Below are 15,548 nucleotides of genomic sequence, written 5' to 3'. Positions count from 1 at the left end.
CTAAAACCAGCATACCACCGCGATCTCTCTTTTAAAATTTTTTGTTGACACTATTGTATATGTTCCCCATTTTCAACTCTTTGCCCACCTCCACCCAGCCCCTGCCCCCAGCCTTGGTCATTGTCACACTACTGTTCGTGTCCCTGGGCTATGCATATATGTTCTTTAGCAAATCCCTTCACCTCAGCAGTAAGACTGCTGTCCCCTTTAATGGAGCCAGTTTCAGTTCACAATGTTAGTTATAAAAGTTACATGTTTGATGGATTTGTATTAATCCAATTTAGCTAAGATGGAACTATATTTTCCAAAATCCAAATAGTTTCATGTTAGTGCGGCCCACAAGAGGTATTTTGATTGAAATTTGGAACGCAGAAGTGAAGCAGCTGCCATATTGTTTTATGCTGGGAGATATGGTGACCCAAGCTCTCCCATATTCTCACTTATCTGCTGATTCACCTCATTGGTGTGGGGCAGGCAGCCCTGGGCACACATCTCCTTCAGCTCCTATCAGATCCTCCTCAGCTTCTGTGACTTCTAGGCCAGGTACATGTTTAGCTCCCATAGAACACCCACCAGAGTTGGAAGCTTAGAGCTAATGAGAGACCAATCTTATGGGGTCCAGGTTTTCTTCTCTCTACCCATCTTCACATTCACTTTCTCTTCCCATTGTCCTCAAACTCTAGCACCTTATATATGCTGTTTAACAAGTTCCCACAAATATGTAAGGTCAAATCTATACTAATAAAAGCATAATATGCAAATTGACCAAACAACCTTCTGGACGACCACTCTATCATGCACTGGCGTCAGGCCAGCCAAGGCATGTGTGATGTGATTGGTTCAGAGGCCCCGCCATCACTCCACAATCGCCCGCAGAGGGAGACCCAGGCCACCCTCTGGGGGGTGATCGATGTCGGGGGGTGGGCTCCGTGATCAACCCAAAGAGGGAGGCCCAGGCCACCCTCTGCACAGCGATAGATTGCGAAGCCCCAGCCAGGTCGGTGGGGCCTTCCTCTGCTGGGCGATTGATCGCGGAGCCCCACGATCGATAGCCCCAAAGAGGGAGGCCCAGACCACTGGCCAGCGATGCTGTGTCAGGGGTGCAGGGCCAGCCAGCAATTGCCCCGCAGAGGGAGGCCCAGGCCAGACAAGCGATCACACCCCACACCTGTTGCCTGCAGAAGGAGGCGACTGGTGGTGGGGGAGGGGGCAGTGCCTCACAAATGGCAAGCAGTGGCACCGGTGGGGGTGGGGCAAGCTGCTGGCAGCCGGGGGAAAGAAAGCCCCTATAGGCCCTGATCACCCGCCAGGCCTAGGGACCGTACCTGAGAGGTCCTGGATTGCAAGAGGGCGCAGGCTGGGCTTAGGGACACCCCCCCACACACACCCCATGCATCAATTTTATGCACCAGGCCTCTAGTCCTATATAATAAAAGCCTAATATGCTAAGTGTCCGACCATTCGATCGTTCGACCAGTCGCTATGACAGGCACTGACCACCAGGGAGCAAATGCTTCGACCAATACGTTAGCTTGCTGCTGGGGTCCAGCTGATCGGGACTGGGTGAGATGGGCTGGACATGCCCTGGAGCCCTCCCATGCTCCCTTCCTGGCCCCAATCGTGCACCAGTGGGGTCCCTCAGGCTGGCCTGCACCCTCTCACAATCCAGGACCCCTCAGGGGATGTCAGAGAGCCAGTTTTGGCCCAATCCCCACAGGCCAGGCCAAGGGCCTCTAGTTCTTTAATAAGTCTTTATAGTTTTGTTTCTCTGATTGAACCTCGAGTGATACAAACTTTGTCACTGGAAATGTTTTCACGGAACCTTAAGGGCAGGTTCTCTGAATTGGTTTTACATGATCTGGAATTGGTTTTCAGATACAATTAGATTTAGAATCATCAATGACCCTGGTCCCAGTGTTTACAGCTAATCAAGTGGAGCAATGAACTCAAGTTCATGGAATACCCTGGTGTGATTATATCATTTCTCACCCTGAAGCAGTTGGCCTGATGGAACGCTAGAATGGCCTTCTGAAACTCAGTTATAAATGGCAACACCAGGGTTGGAGTAATATCCTCTTGGATATGATATATGCTCTAAATCAGCAACTAGTAAGTAGAGCCATTTCTCTCATAGCAAAGATTCACAGGTCTAGGAATCAAAGGGCTAGAAATGGGATAGCTCTTCTCACTAGAGATGAACTAGTGCAATTTTTGCATCTTGTACTCATGACTTATGATTCTGATAATCTCAGACATTTTAGTTTCCAAGTAAAAAATGCGTCCACTAGACAACACAGCAGTGGTTCCACAAAATTGAAACTTGAGATGGCCATTGACATTTTTAGGCAACTTGTGCCAGCAAATCACCAGGCAAAGAAGGGGTTACTGTATTGGCTGGGATACTTGCTCTGGATTATTAAGAAGGGGAAATTGGGCTGCTTCTACACAATGTAAGTGGGGAATAGTGTGTCTGGGACAGAAAGGGAATGAGAGTTTCCATTTTGGATAAAGGGCCTACTGTACTTAAGATTTATGGGAGAACTACAAATGTGTGTGTGTGTGTGTGTGTGTGTAGACTTTTTTTTTACATGGCTGTGGGATAACCATTTGGAAAGAGCAAGGAAACAGGTTTATTGTAGCACTTTGCTACTTGGAAATAAACAGACAAACAAAAAAAAAGCAATAACCTCTAAAACTAGTTTGTACAAATCGCATACAGATTATTGGCTGACACTTTGTGATTGATAATGCTTAATCAGTTAGTGGGTTTCAGAAATTTTTGGATGCAAATTTCATCCTATCTAATAAAAGAGAAACATGCAAATTGACTGTACCTCTGCTACGCCCACAAACCACGCCCACCAGCCAATCAGGAGCGAGTATGCAAATTAACCCAACCAAGATTGCGGTTAATTTGCATATCCAGGTGCAGAGTGAAGACTGAAGACAGCGTAGAAGGAAGCCAAGCGCTGAAGAAGGGAGCGAAGCTGCGGAGAAGCATGTGGGGTGCGGAGAAGGGAGGGAAGCAGGCAGGGTGGCAGAGACGGCTGCAGGAAGCCCTATTTTTGCAGGAATCTTCCTGCAATGGGCCTCTAGTCTAAATATAATATCAAACTCTGTTCAGGCCTGTTCAGCTTTCTGATGTCCTTGGAGAATGTTTACCTGCTCACAACTTCAATATATAGGTAATGGAAGTTAAAGGGGAGAAATGAAGTTGCTCAGTCAATAAAGACATGGGGCCACTCTTCTCTCTGTACACCACATCGACCTCAGCTTCAGGACCCTCACTTTTTCTTTTCTGACATTCAGGGTGTTAATTACAAAGAAAAACAGAAACTTGGCAAGGAGATTTAGAGACAACTTACACCGCCTGAACTACTGGCAGGCGAATTAGAAAATTAAAAGGCAGCTATAAAACCCTGCTGCCATTACCCATCAGAGGTTTCCTCTGAAGTAGGAAATTAATGGCAGTGGTCAAATTCAAACTTTGCAAAACCAGAGGCTTGCAATATTGATAACTGATGCATTTAATGCTTTTTTAAAGGAATAGAACGGAAAGTGAATGTAACTTAATTAAAAACATAATTGCGATATGAGCTAATCATGCTGTAGACGCTAGACTTTCCAGCTGTGGTAGGCATGGTCAGAAACTTCAATTTCCTTGCTTTGTGCATTTTGAGAACTCAAAATCAATTGTGCTATTTCAACAAAAGAACAATCTTGTAAGAACTACTGCCTCTTAACTGTTTTTTTTCTCCAGAAGGTTAAATATAGCACAACTCTGGTACATATGGCACACATGGTCACACACATGCACCCTATAAAAAAGTTTCCTGCCCACAGCATCCACTTAACCTAGACTTCACACAAGACCCATTCTCTTAATCCTCAGAGAAATGAACTGAACATTTCTTCATTTTCTTTTCCAATTTGAATTCTTTTTTTTTTTTTTTTTACTCAGAAAAATTTCAATTAGTTCTGTTAAAAGTAAGCGACAAGGAAGAGTTTTACCCTGAGCCCAAACTGCTGAATTAAACATAAAACCAGAAGGTGTTTTCACAGCTTGTGAGAACAGTCCAGTTTGTTTGCCTGTTAATTAAAGGGCTGATGATGTGCAGAGATCAGCGTCTTCGGCCAAATGCAGGCTGATTGTTTCCCAACTCCTCATTATCCCTGCCACCACCCTGGCTCGGGACCTCATTATCTTTCGCCTGGACTTCTAACTGGCTTCCTCCAAAACAGTTGCTCCTGGACCTGTGCCTTCAAAGTGTCCCTGCAAGATTCGTTTTCCTTAGGTGCTGAGCTGATCATGTCACATCTGCTGATCATGCTCAGAAGCTTCAATGTACCTCCCATACACACACACACACTCCTCAGATTAAACTCCAGCTCCTGAGGCTGCAGCTGTCACACCCATCACAGCAGCGTCCTACCCTCCTCTTCCAGAATCCTCTCTCACTTCTCCTTTACCTCCAGGTATCATCCAGGCTCTATCTTCTTCCTGTTCATTGACCCACCTTGTGCCGTGCCAGCACAGCCAAGGGTTCGGTGAGCCTGAGGAGGGGTGGTGAAGGATTAAAGAAAAGACAGACAAAGAGAATATAGCTGGAGCTCAGTGGATCTCCGATGCCTGGATGAGGCCACAGAGAAGGATCCAGCCAGCAAGCTGAGGCTTTATTTTATAGTCAGAGAAAAACAAGGTAGTTGTCAACATAGTTACAATGTTCTTGTGAGTTTCACTGGTTTTGGCAGCACTTGCTACACCTCCCATAGCCAGCCCACTAGCTACCCAGGAAGGATCTAGGGGGTAGCCATAAGGTCAAGCTTAATTATGCTAAGAGGGCTCTGTCCTCTAAGCTGGGACTTGTTTGTGGCTCTGCCACAGGTCAACCTGAGGCTTAACTCTAGAGCTGCTCTCTACACCAACTCCCAATCCCTTTTTTTGCCTCCATAACTGCTGTTTCTTCCACATCAATTGCCCTCCCTTCTTGACTTATGACAATTTTTGTTTGTAAAAAAAAAAATGCCACCAGCCATCAAAACATCTCTCTAGTGTGACCTCTTTCCTTGAGATTATTTTTCTGTCCATATCCCTCCCCTTCTCCAGCCAGATGAGATCTTCTGTTTATGCCTCTTTGGGGCATCGATCTTATTCTGCTTTATATGTAGTTATTTTTTTTTCCTTCAGAATAATGTCTCAATTTCTTCATCCTTCCCTTTTGGAAAGAAATCCAATACCCTTTTAATGTTTTGGGGATTTCAAAAGAAACGAATTATCATGACTAACCAAAAAAAAATCAAAGTAATTGTAGTATTGATTGTAGTATTTTTAAAGCTATAATGGCCCCCAAAAGAATCTCTCCATCACTTGTTAATTATAACTCAGTATAAACACTGGATTATACTGAAAATGTATGTAAAAGCTAAGCACAATACCTATCACACAGGATGTGAGCAATAAATTTTAGTGATTTTTATTATTACGATTAGCTCCTTGAGGGTATGACTGTGAATTCCTGGTTGCAAAATTCAAACTGGCTGGTCCATTAAGTGTATTTTTATTTCATGGCAAATTTAAGATCATGTCTTCTCCCTGATGATAATCAGTAGTAACAATACATTCCACATGTTCTATGACACCGTTTATGGGCTTGCAGAATAAATGGAACAGTGGCCGAGAGAAACAGTGTAAGTTAGTGCTGTATGGGAAGTCAAGTACCACTAAGTTGACTGGGCATCAGCGTGGGCTCAGAATTGGATTGTTTTCACCCTGAAAGAGATAGATAAGATGATTGACAGGTCTGCCAGTCAGGCAAAGAGTTGTTTCAGAACTTTAAATTATTCAATCCTGATGTATCATCTCAGGGCTTGGATGGGAAATGTGACATATGATTCAAATAACTTGTTGAACCCACAACAGAGACAATATCTCAGTGTTTCCAATTCAATGATTTCAAATGGGGGTTATGTAACAAAAGGGCAAATGAATGATGTCAAACATCCATTTTAACTTAGGAAAAAAATCATCTGTGGTAAATATTTATGAGCCTTCTAGAGTCACCAAAAGATAACTTACCTGAAATCTTCAGGTATAATTATTAGGAAAGGAGGCTCAGAAATTGAGCCAACATCAAAAGATGAAGTTGAAGATCAAACTCAATCACCTGTTTTTTATTTATTTATTTTTTAGTTTAATAATTTGAATACCTAAGGGGGTCACAGAGTATGATCAATCACAGCTTTCTCCTCCAATTCCTCTCCTTATACACGGATAGCAGTTTTATGACAACCCCTGATATATGCTCCACATCCCCGATAGTGCTGTTTAAAAATAGCTAGGACTATTTTCTTGTCCGATGGCTTAGAAAAGCCTGGTCACACAAAATATGTCATTAAATGCTGATGGAAATACCATCACACATTCCAGAAAACATTCTGTTAGTCCATAAAATTAATTTTATTATTCGTTATTTAAAAAAACAATCCAAATGTGTTCTGCAAGAAACAGGCAAACAATTTATGAGTGCTCTTTCTAAAATCAATGTAGACATTAGCAGGGTTATAGAGCTCAATAAAGAACTAGGAGTTCAAAGAGTCACATTAATTGGGTTTTGAATCTTATAAAAAAATTGAGTCCTCTACACCATATTTTGCTCCCTTATCTTTAAATTGCAAAATTGTATAACAAATAATTTTCATTAACTGGAGGAAGACTTTTAAGCAAATACCCAAGCAGGCTCCCAGGAATTTTACAATGTGCTATCTGTATTTGTGCTCTGACCACAGCTTCCAGTGGTGGGTGATGCTTATGTGACAATGAGCTGATTTGTAAAAAGAGCCTCCTTTCTATGCTCTGCTGACAGAGAGTCAAGAGATCTCTGGTTATCTTTATTTAGGAAAAACTGGCCTGGGGTCTGCAGGATCAAGGAGGACTTCCAAGGGGAGGGGGCCTGTGAGCTGAGATCTCAGTGATGAGTAGGTGCTGGGGGAGAGGAGGCAGTGAAGAATGTTCTTTCCGAGGAAGGAGAACAGGGAGCAGGAGGGCCTGCCTGGAGGCTGGCTGGAAGGCTGGGGAGTGACAAAGAATCTCTCCTTTACCAACTTCAGTCAGGCATCTCTGAGCCATCTTATTGACTAGTCCTTGACCTTGCCTTCCTCCCCCTAATCCTGTCTTTGGGCTACCTGGCCCACTTTAACAAGAATCCTGCTAAGTCAGTTTAGAAAGAATCCATCATCTTCAATATCTGATCGCCCTGGCCTGCTCTCAGCAAGAATCCTATTAAGTCAGTTTAGCATAAACCAACCCCCCCTCCCAACTTTGATACCTCTTTATATATATATATATATATATATATATATATATATATATATATATATATATATTTTATTGATATTTCACAGAGAGGAAGGGAGAGGGATAGAGAGCTAGAAACATCGATGAGAGAGAAACATTGATCAGCTGCCTCCTGCACACCTCCCACTGAGGATGTGCCCGCAACCAAGGTACATGCCCTTGACCGGAATCGAACCCGGGACCTTTCAGTCCGCAGGCCGACGCTCTATCCACTGAGCCAAACCGGTTTCGGCTTGATACCTCTTCTTAGTAATTTTCCATCACTGACCTTCTCACTCTGCTCAGAGATAATAGTCTCACTGTCCTTGTTGAAGTAACCTAAGAGTTGAAGTAACCTATTGTGATATTTCTGATAGTCCCCTACTGTGATAGTGTTGACACATAAAGGTGACCTAAGTCAGCCTTCACTTAGGGGAAACACCTGTCAAGGAAACCTAACATGCACCAGTCACAATCCTCGAACTCAGCTTTACCTACCTTACCCTAGAAAATAGGACTTGCTAACCTTAAAAGGAAATTCTCAACCTCCTAGCCAATCATGATGTATTTCCATGTTGCCACTTCTAATCTTCTATAAAATTTACTCTTGCCTAAAATCCCCGGGGAGAGTGTCTCACGGCTGCATGGATTGTTTTCCCTTGAATAAAGGACATCAAACTTACTATTGCAGTCGTCCTGAATAAGTCTTCCTTACCATTGAAACAGATCTCAGATCACGAATTCCCAGGAGTGGAGAGCAATGAGTGGGGCGAGGGAAGGAAAGTGGGGACGAAGAAGAGGAGGGAAAAGGAGCTGGGGGAGACAGCCTGGGCCAGGCAGGCAGGGGCTCCTAGGCCATGTGAAAGTGTGAAAGGTTTGGGTCTCTATTGAAAGAGAACGGAAAGTCACTGAAGAGTGTTAAGCCACCTAGTGATATGATCAGGTTTGCATTTTTGAAAATCATTTTGGCCTTTAACAAAGAGCAACAATATCAGTTTAAAAATTCTTTACAATATGTTAAGGAACATAAAAGAGAAATGAGCTCATTTATACATATCCAAGTCTGCACCATAAGAGGCAAGGATCTGACATATTTGTCAGCCCACAGCTATTAGTGTTCCTCAAGTCCAGATTCCCCGCCTCAGTCCACCTGCAGCTAAAAGAAATTAGTAGTGAATGGCCATGACTATCCCAGCAACAAAATTTTCCCGCACCCTGGGGGCATGTGCTGTGGGGTTATTTGCGACAACTCCAGCAGCCCCACCTGAGACTGGCATCGAGGCTCAGAGGGATAGTGCTTGTTCACAGGACAATTTATACCCCAGGTTCTATTTTAAGATATGGTGACATTAAGATATTATTTTTAACTTCAAATCAAATACCTAGTGGTGGAGGAGGTAGAGGGATAGGGTGTAATAACACATTGAAATCATTAAGGACCATTAATATTTTAGCTAAATAGGTTCTTTGTGGTTAGCAAATAAGAACATTTGTTGAGAAAAATAGAAGAGAAGGATCAAGTCTTGGGTGAATGAAAGAAAGTTTTAGGTCTAAGATGTCCCATATTGTGAAGCAAGTAAACAGGTAGGAGATGAGATAAGAGCACGCAGCAACCAAAGGGAAAGCCTGAAGCCCTGACCACGGGCTCCATCCAGGTGGGAAAGGGAACCAGAGACCCAGAGCCAGGTGAAAAGTATCACCTGCCAGCTGTCAGCTGTATCTTAGGATGGACATGCCCCCATGAAAGGATGTAGCAGTGACTCTGAGTGTCTTAGAGAAACTCTGAATTATCTCACTCCATTCTAGGATGTTACTTCATCCTTGTTTGTAGGGACAAATAAACTCATTTTCATGGCTTTCTTTCTGTTTTTCAGAGAGCACTTTCAAGTAAATTTTCTTCTGATGTTTGAACTTTGTCTCAAAAACAATACCAGTCCAGCCGGCTTGACTCAGGGCACATGTCCAGGTTGCAGGCTTGATCCCCAGTGTGGGGCATGCAGGAAGCAGCTGATCAATGATTTTCTCTCATTATCGATGTTTCTATCTCTCTCCCTCCCTCTCTGAACTCAATTTTATATATATACTAGAGGCCCGGTGCATGAAAATTCATGCACTGGAGGGAGGGTCCCTCAGCCCGGCCTGCCCCCTCTCACAGTCTGGGAGCCCTCAGGGGCAAGAGGTGACCCAGCGATCAGGGGAAGGTGATGCCCCCATCACACCTCTGCTGCTACCACTGCCGGAAGTGCAAGCCTTGGCCGGCCTTGGTTACCTGAGCCTCGGGTAGCCCTGGGCGACTGGGCAGCTGTCATCCAAGGCTTGCCTGCACCTTGGGCCAGCTCTGGGCGGCTGGGGACTGAGGGGACTGGGGGAATCTGGAGGCAGGTGTGAGGAGTGGCCGGACCCACCTGGGGGTGGGCCCAGCTGTGCCACGCGCCTGCCTCCCTGGCGAGACTGTGGGGACTGGACGCCTCCATCTTGTGGCTGTGGGTGCTGCCATCTTTGTGAGGGTATGATGGTCAATTAGCATATTCCCTCTTTGTTAGATAGGATATCCAGTACTATCTCATAATTAACCTTGTCTTACCAACAACTTTGTTTGTCTCTGATATACAAACAAAGTTGTTGGTGAGTCAAGGTTAGTAACTCATTTTGCTGTATAAGGTATTCCCATCTTCTGCTGAGTTGTGGGATGTTTCTTTTTCATTCACAGTCAGCTAATTAGCACAGCAGGTAAAATTTCTAGCATGAAAAATAGTTAAGTATCTGGAGGGAAGCATTTTGCTTCATTATTTGGCTGCCGGGTCCTTTGAGATCTTACCTGGAAGTGTTTTATGATTTGGCTACAGTATAAAATCTTGCTCCTTAAGTGTTTGAAAATAGGATTGAAACTTGATAGGTGGGAACATGAATTGTGTCCGACAATGCTTTTGCAGTGAGCAATGGAGGCATTTTAAGAAATTGAGCTGGATGCTCTCAGGTACTCTCTGTCGTTAACTGTGATAAGGACAACAAACAAAAAGATTTGCTGTTCTGCCTCTACAATCAGTATTATATTTTACTAGAGGCCCGGTGCACAAAATTCATGCATGGGGGGGTTGTCCCTCAGCCCAGCCTACACCCTCTCCAATCTGGGACCCCTCGAGGGATGTCCAACTGCCCGTTTAGGCTCGATCCCGGTAGGATCGGGCCTAAACAGGAAGTTGGACATCCCTCTCATTATCCAGGACTGCTGGCTCCCAACTGCTCTCCTGCCTGCCTTCCTGATTGCCCCAATCGCTTCTGCCTGCCAGCCTGATCACCCCCTAACCACTCCCCTGCCAGCCTGATTGATGCTTAACTGCTCCCCTGCCAGCCTGTTTGCCCCTAACTGCCCTCCCCTGAAGGCCTGGTCATCCCTAACTGCCCTCCACTGCAGGCATGGTCACCCCTAACTGCTCTCCCCTGCAGGCCTGGTCCCCCCCAACTGCTCTCCCCTGCAGGCCTGGGTCCCCCCCAACTGCCCTCCCCTGCAGGCTTGATTGCCCCCAACTGCCCTCCCTTGCAGGCCTGGTCCCTCCCAACTGCCCTCCCCTGCTGGCCATCTTGTGGTGGCCATCTTGTGTCCACATGGGGGCAGCCATCTTGTGTGTTGGAGTGATGGTCAATTTGCATATTACTCTTTTATTAGATAGGATAGAGGCCTGGTGCACAGGTGGGAGCCAGCTGGTTTGCCCTGAAGGGTGTCCTGGATCAGGGTGGGGGTTCCCTTGGGGCATGGGGCAGCCTGGGCGAGGGGCCTGTGGTGGTTTGCAGGCTGGCCGTGCCCCCTGGCAACCCAAGCAGAGGCCCTGGTATCTGGTATTTATTTATCTTCTATAATTGAAACTTTGTAGCCTTGAGTGGAGGCCTGCCAGGGTGTGCTGAAAGCTTGGCTTCCTCCATTACCGGGGAAACCCAAGCCTCCTGCTCGCACTGTGGCCGCAACCATCTTGGTTGGGTTAATTTGCATACTCACTCCTGATTGGCTGGTGGGCATGGCTTGTGGGTGTAGCGGAGTGGTGGTCAATTTGCATATTACTCTTTTATTAGATAGGATAACAGCTCAAAAAGCATATTCACTTCTAATCCATATATAAAAATGGCTGCAATCAAGGCCTCCTGCTGTAGTCATCACACAGATGCAGGTATTTTAAAAAGGTGGAAAAGTAGGTAAGAATACCAACATCACATGAATATTTTCCTTCCCACCACTTTTTCTGTGTGTGACAATCAGCAGTTGATATTATTGGGCCATTGATCTTCATAGAAATGAATGAGCATTAGACTCAGCAGCATTAATTGGTAAGAATTTTGTTTTTATTAAGCAGTAGGAATTGTGGATTTCTATTTGGGTCAGAAAAAACTTGATGTAATTAGAGTTTTAATTAGAACTATGCTGGCCTTAATTACCTGTTTGTCACTCTTGTTTGATCTCAGTGAAAATGATTCTACTTTTAATTCACAGTTCCTAGTTCCACCTCCAACCTACCCCCTATGGCCAATTAAATTGGTTGGACTAAAACCTAGAACATTTTGTATTAAAAAATCACTTTTAATAGTAGAAAGAGATTGTCATAAGCTAAGCTAAGAACAGAGGTAATTATACTATGGACTTGCGAAAACCATCTCCTTTTGTGGGAAGTGGCTACTCAGAAGCATCTGAGTTGTTCTTTTGCAGTCCCACAGTAGGTAGGCAATAATGTTGACTTGCACAAAACAGAACCAGCTCCATTTCTGCCATCTGGTCCCCAAATGTGGTAGATTTCTTTCTCACTGCAGCTCAAGTTATATGTTCCCTGACCCCACCACTCTTGCAGGTGCTCAGCCCCACCCAGTGCAGTAGACGATTTTGGGGGGTAGGATGACCCTGGGGGAAGAAGGTCTTTGATGGTCTTTGACACAGTGAACTCCTACTTACTCATCTGGGCCTCCTCACCTCACAGGCACGTGCGCACACACACACCCTGCCCCAGGGCTTACTGCCTCACTGAGCACATTGAAGATGACTAATGTATAGTTATAGATTGACCATTTGATAGGATGGGCCAGGGAAGGTCTTTCTGACCCCCAGTATCACGCAAATTAATCTGACATATGGGAGAACTTCTATAATAAGAAATCAAGTGTTTTGTGCTAAGGTAGTATTTTGAAGAAGACCTTTTAAACTCCAAATGACTTAAGTGAAATAATACCAAGTCACCAACATTCATTATTAATGTTTACTGAGTATTACTATGTGCCCATGCTAAACATTTCACAAATATTTAAATCTCAACCATATCTCTAGAGGGTATTTGCTATTATCCCTATTTCATAAATGAGAATATACATTAATTTTTCCAGGGGAATTTATATACTATCACATAAACAAAAAGTAGTCCAATCTTAGCAGCCCAACTCCAAAGCTGGGCTCTGAAACCTTACTCTGTATTGATGAGTTCATTTATGAACTAAAGCACACAAGAAGTAGCCCATGTTCCTGAGAAAATAGGACAGAGATGTGTTCCTCCTTCCTTTATATGGCCTTGGCCTTGGGATAGCCAGAGCACCACATACCTCTCAGCTATGAGTCCATGTCTCAGATGGAAGGCATGTGAGCCAAAGGACAGAAGAGCATGCCAGCTTGCTGTCTCTTTGATAACATGTTCCTAAAGCAATTCTCAATGTCTTCTGCCTGCATTTCACTGGCCAGAACTGGATCATATTGTCAGTCGATGCAAGAGAGCCTGGGAGGTGTCATTTTACGGATTCTCGTGGCAGGGGGAAAGAAGGAAAGGCGGGTGTGAACACTATGGGCAGCCAAGCCATAGCATCTGCATCAACATGCTCCAGACATGCTTTAGAGCAGTGGTTCTCAACCTTTCTAATGCCACGACCCTTTAATACAGTTCCTCATGTTGTGGTGACCCCCAACCATAAAATTATTTTCGTTGCTACTTCATAACTGTAATTTTGCTACTGTTATAAATGGTAATGTAAATATCTGTGTTTTCCGATGGTCGCGACCCACAGGTTGAGAACCGCTGCTGTAGAGCCTAAGACCATTGGAAAACACAGATATTTACATTACAATTCATAACAGTAGCAAAATTACAGTTATGAAGTAGAAACGAAAATAATGTTATGGTTGGGGGTCACCACCACATGAGGAACTGTATTAAAGGGTTGCGGCATTAGAAAGGTTGAGAACCACTGCTTTAGAGGAACTTTGGGTCTTGAGTTGGAAAAGTTTTTATCGAGATGGAGCTGCTCTGACAAGGAATTCTGCCTGGATCGTAGGTGTTCTGAAAAGGTTAACTTTTAATAATGATTGACACAGTATCTAGAAATTTGTCAGCATCACAATCCTATGATTTAGGGGGAAGTAGAGTATATTTATACAGTACAATATCCCTAATAAAATTTCATTTACACCATTATTCTATATCTTGGCACTGTAACAAACAAACAAAACAACAGATTTTAAGAACAGCAAGATGCATCAAAGGTTGTCCAGGCTTTTCTTTTATTTCACAAATGAGAAACTAAACCAGACCAGTGGTGGCAGGATTTTCCCCTGGGTAGCGTTAGTGATAATGCAAAGGTGCTGGTATGCAGCGCACCTTTTCCTAGCATGAGCCACCTCACGATCAGCCCACAAACCACATCTTACCCAGGGCCCGGGCCAGGGAGCTACATAAACAATAGTTTACACAATCGCAGGCTTTCCTTTCTTTCATACCCAGAAATAATTTCATGCAACAATGGCTGTTTCAATCAACACATATTCTATTTGTATTTTTATAAATGCAAATTTGATTTTAATGAGGAAAATTTCTAAACTGGAAATGAGGAACTTCTAGTGTGTGTGTGTGTGTGTGTGTGTGTGTGTGCGCGCGTGTGTGTCTGTCTTAAAGACAGAGTGAAAATACGTATATTCCATAGACTACAAACCTACTGGTTAAAAATATAAATAGGAACATCTTGAGATGAGTGTTTATTTTTTTAATTAAAAATTGAAGATGCTAATATCTTCAGTGAAGCACAAAATTAATACAGACCATTTTGCTAACTAATGTTGCCATAGTAACTTTAGATTCAGGCTCTCATATGCTCACAATTTTTTCATTCTAATAACCTTTATTGTTGATTTTTTAAAAGAAGGTGAAATTTAGCATCTGTATGATATGCCATCTAGCTTCCTGTCAGATATTAAACAAATAATCATAACAGTTCTCTACTTTCTAAAATAATGCTTCAAGCAGTGTCCAAGTACTAATTGTTGCTTCGACACTTCCTTTTTATTTTTTTAAAGCAAACTGACTTGAAAGTCAGTAATTTAAAATATGGTTATAGTCATTGTTGAAGAAAATTGAAACTATACAAGTCAATAAGACAAGTCCTAGTGCTGTGTCTGCCAGTATAGCTATGTGACCTCGATGTTGATGTGACCTTAATGTCTCTGGGCTTCACTTTCCTTATCTGTAACTGAGATTGGTGGACTAGAATACCTCACTGTCATATGATGCTCACAGCCAATGCTTCAAAGAGAAAATCTGATTTACATTTTCTTTTTGGTCCTGACCACCATTTTCACTGAATCAGTTTAGGAAGCCAAATCTCTAAGAGTTAGGAGACAATTGATCTATTTCAGGAATTGGACCTTTCACAATTGTGGGGAGGGGAGGAGAATTGATGCTCTCATAGAGGTGTTGGAAGATCAATGGAGTGGCTGACCCCTCCATTTGAGAAGCCAAATCCATGCGGCCATAAGAGAAGCAAGCCCCGGGGGAGCTGGTGGAGAAGTCTACAGGAGAAGCCTGTGGGTCCACAGCCACAGGTCTAGAGATAGACTTAGGGACACTGTTGGTCAGCAGGCTCAAAAGTCAGGACAAATGGCTGAGAGAAACTGAAACCTGCTGGTATTTTTTTTAAAATATATTTTATTGATATTTCACAGAGAGGAAGGGAGAGGGATAGAGAGCTAGAAACATCGATGAGAGAGAAACATCGATCAGCTGCCTCCTGCACACCTCCCACTGAGGATGTGCCCGCAACCAAGGTACATGCCCTTAACCGGAATCGAACCCAGGACCTTTCAGTCCGCAGGCCGACGCTCTATCCACTGAGCCAAACCGGCTTCGGCCCTGCTGGTATTTTTGACCATAGGACTTTCAGAGAGGAAGGCTGCTGCTTCTTCATTCTACCTCCCAAATCT

The sequence above is a fragment of the Plecotus auritus genome (genome assembly GCF_963455305.1).
Source record: "Plecotus auritus genome assembly, chromosome: 4".
In the NCBI taxonomy this organism is placed as follows: domain Eukaryota; kingdom Metazoa; phylum Chordata; class Mammalia; order Chiroptera; family Vespertilionidae; genus Plecotus; species Plecotus auritus.
This window is presented reverse-complemented; position numbering follows the sequence as displayed.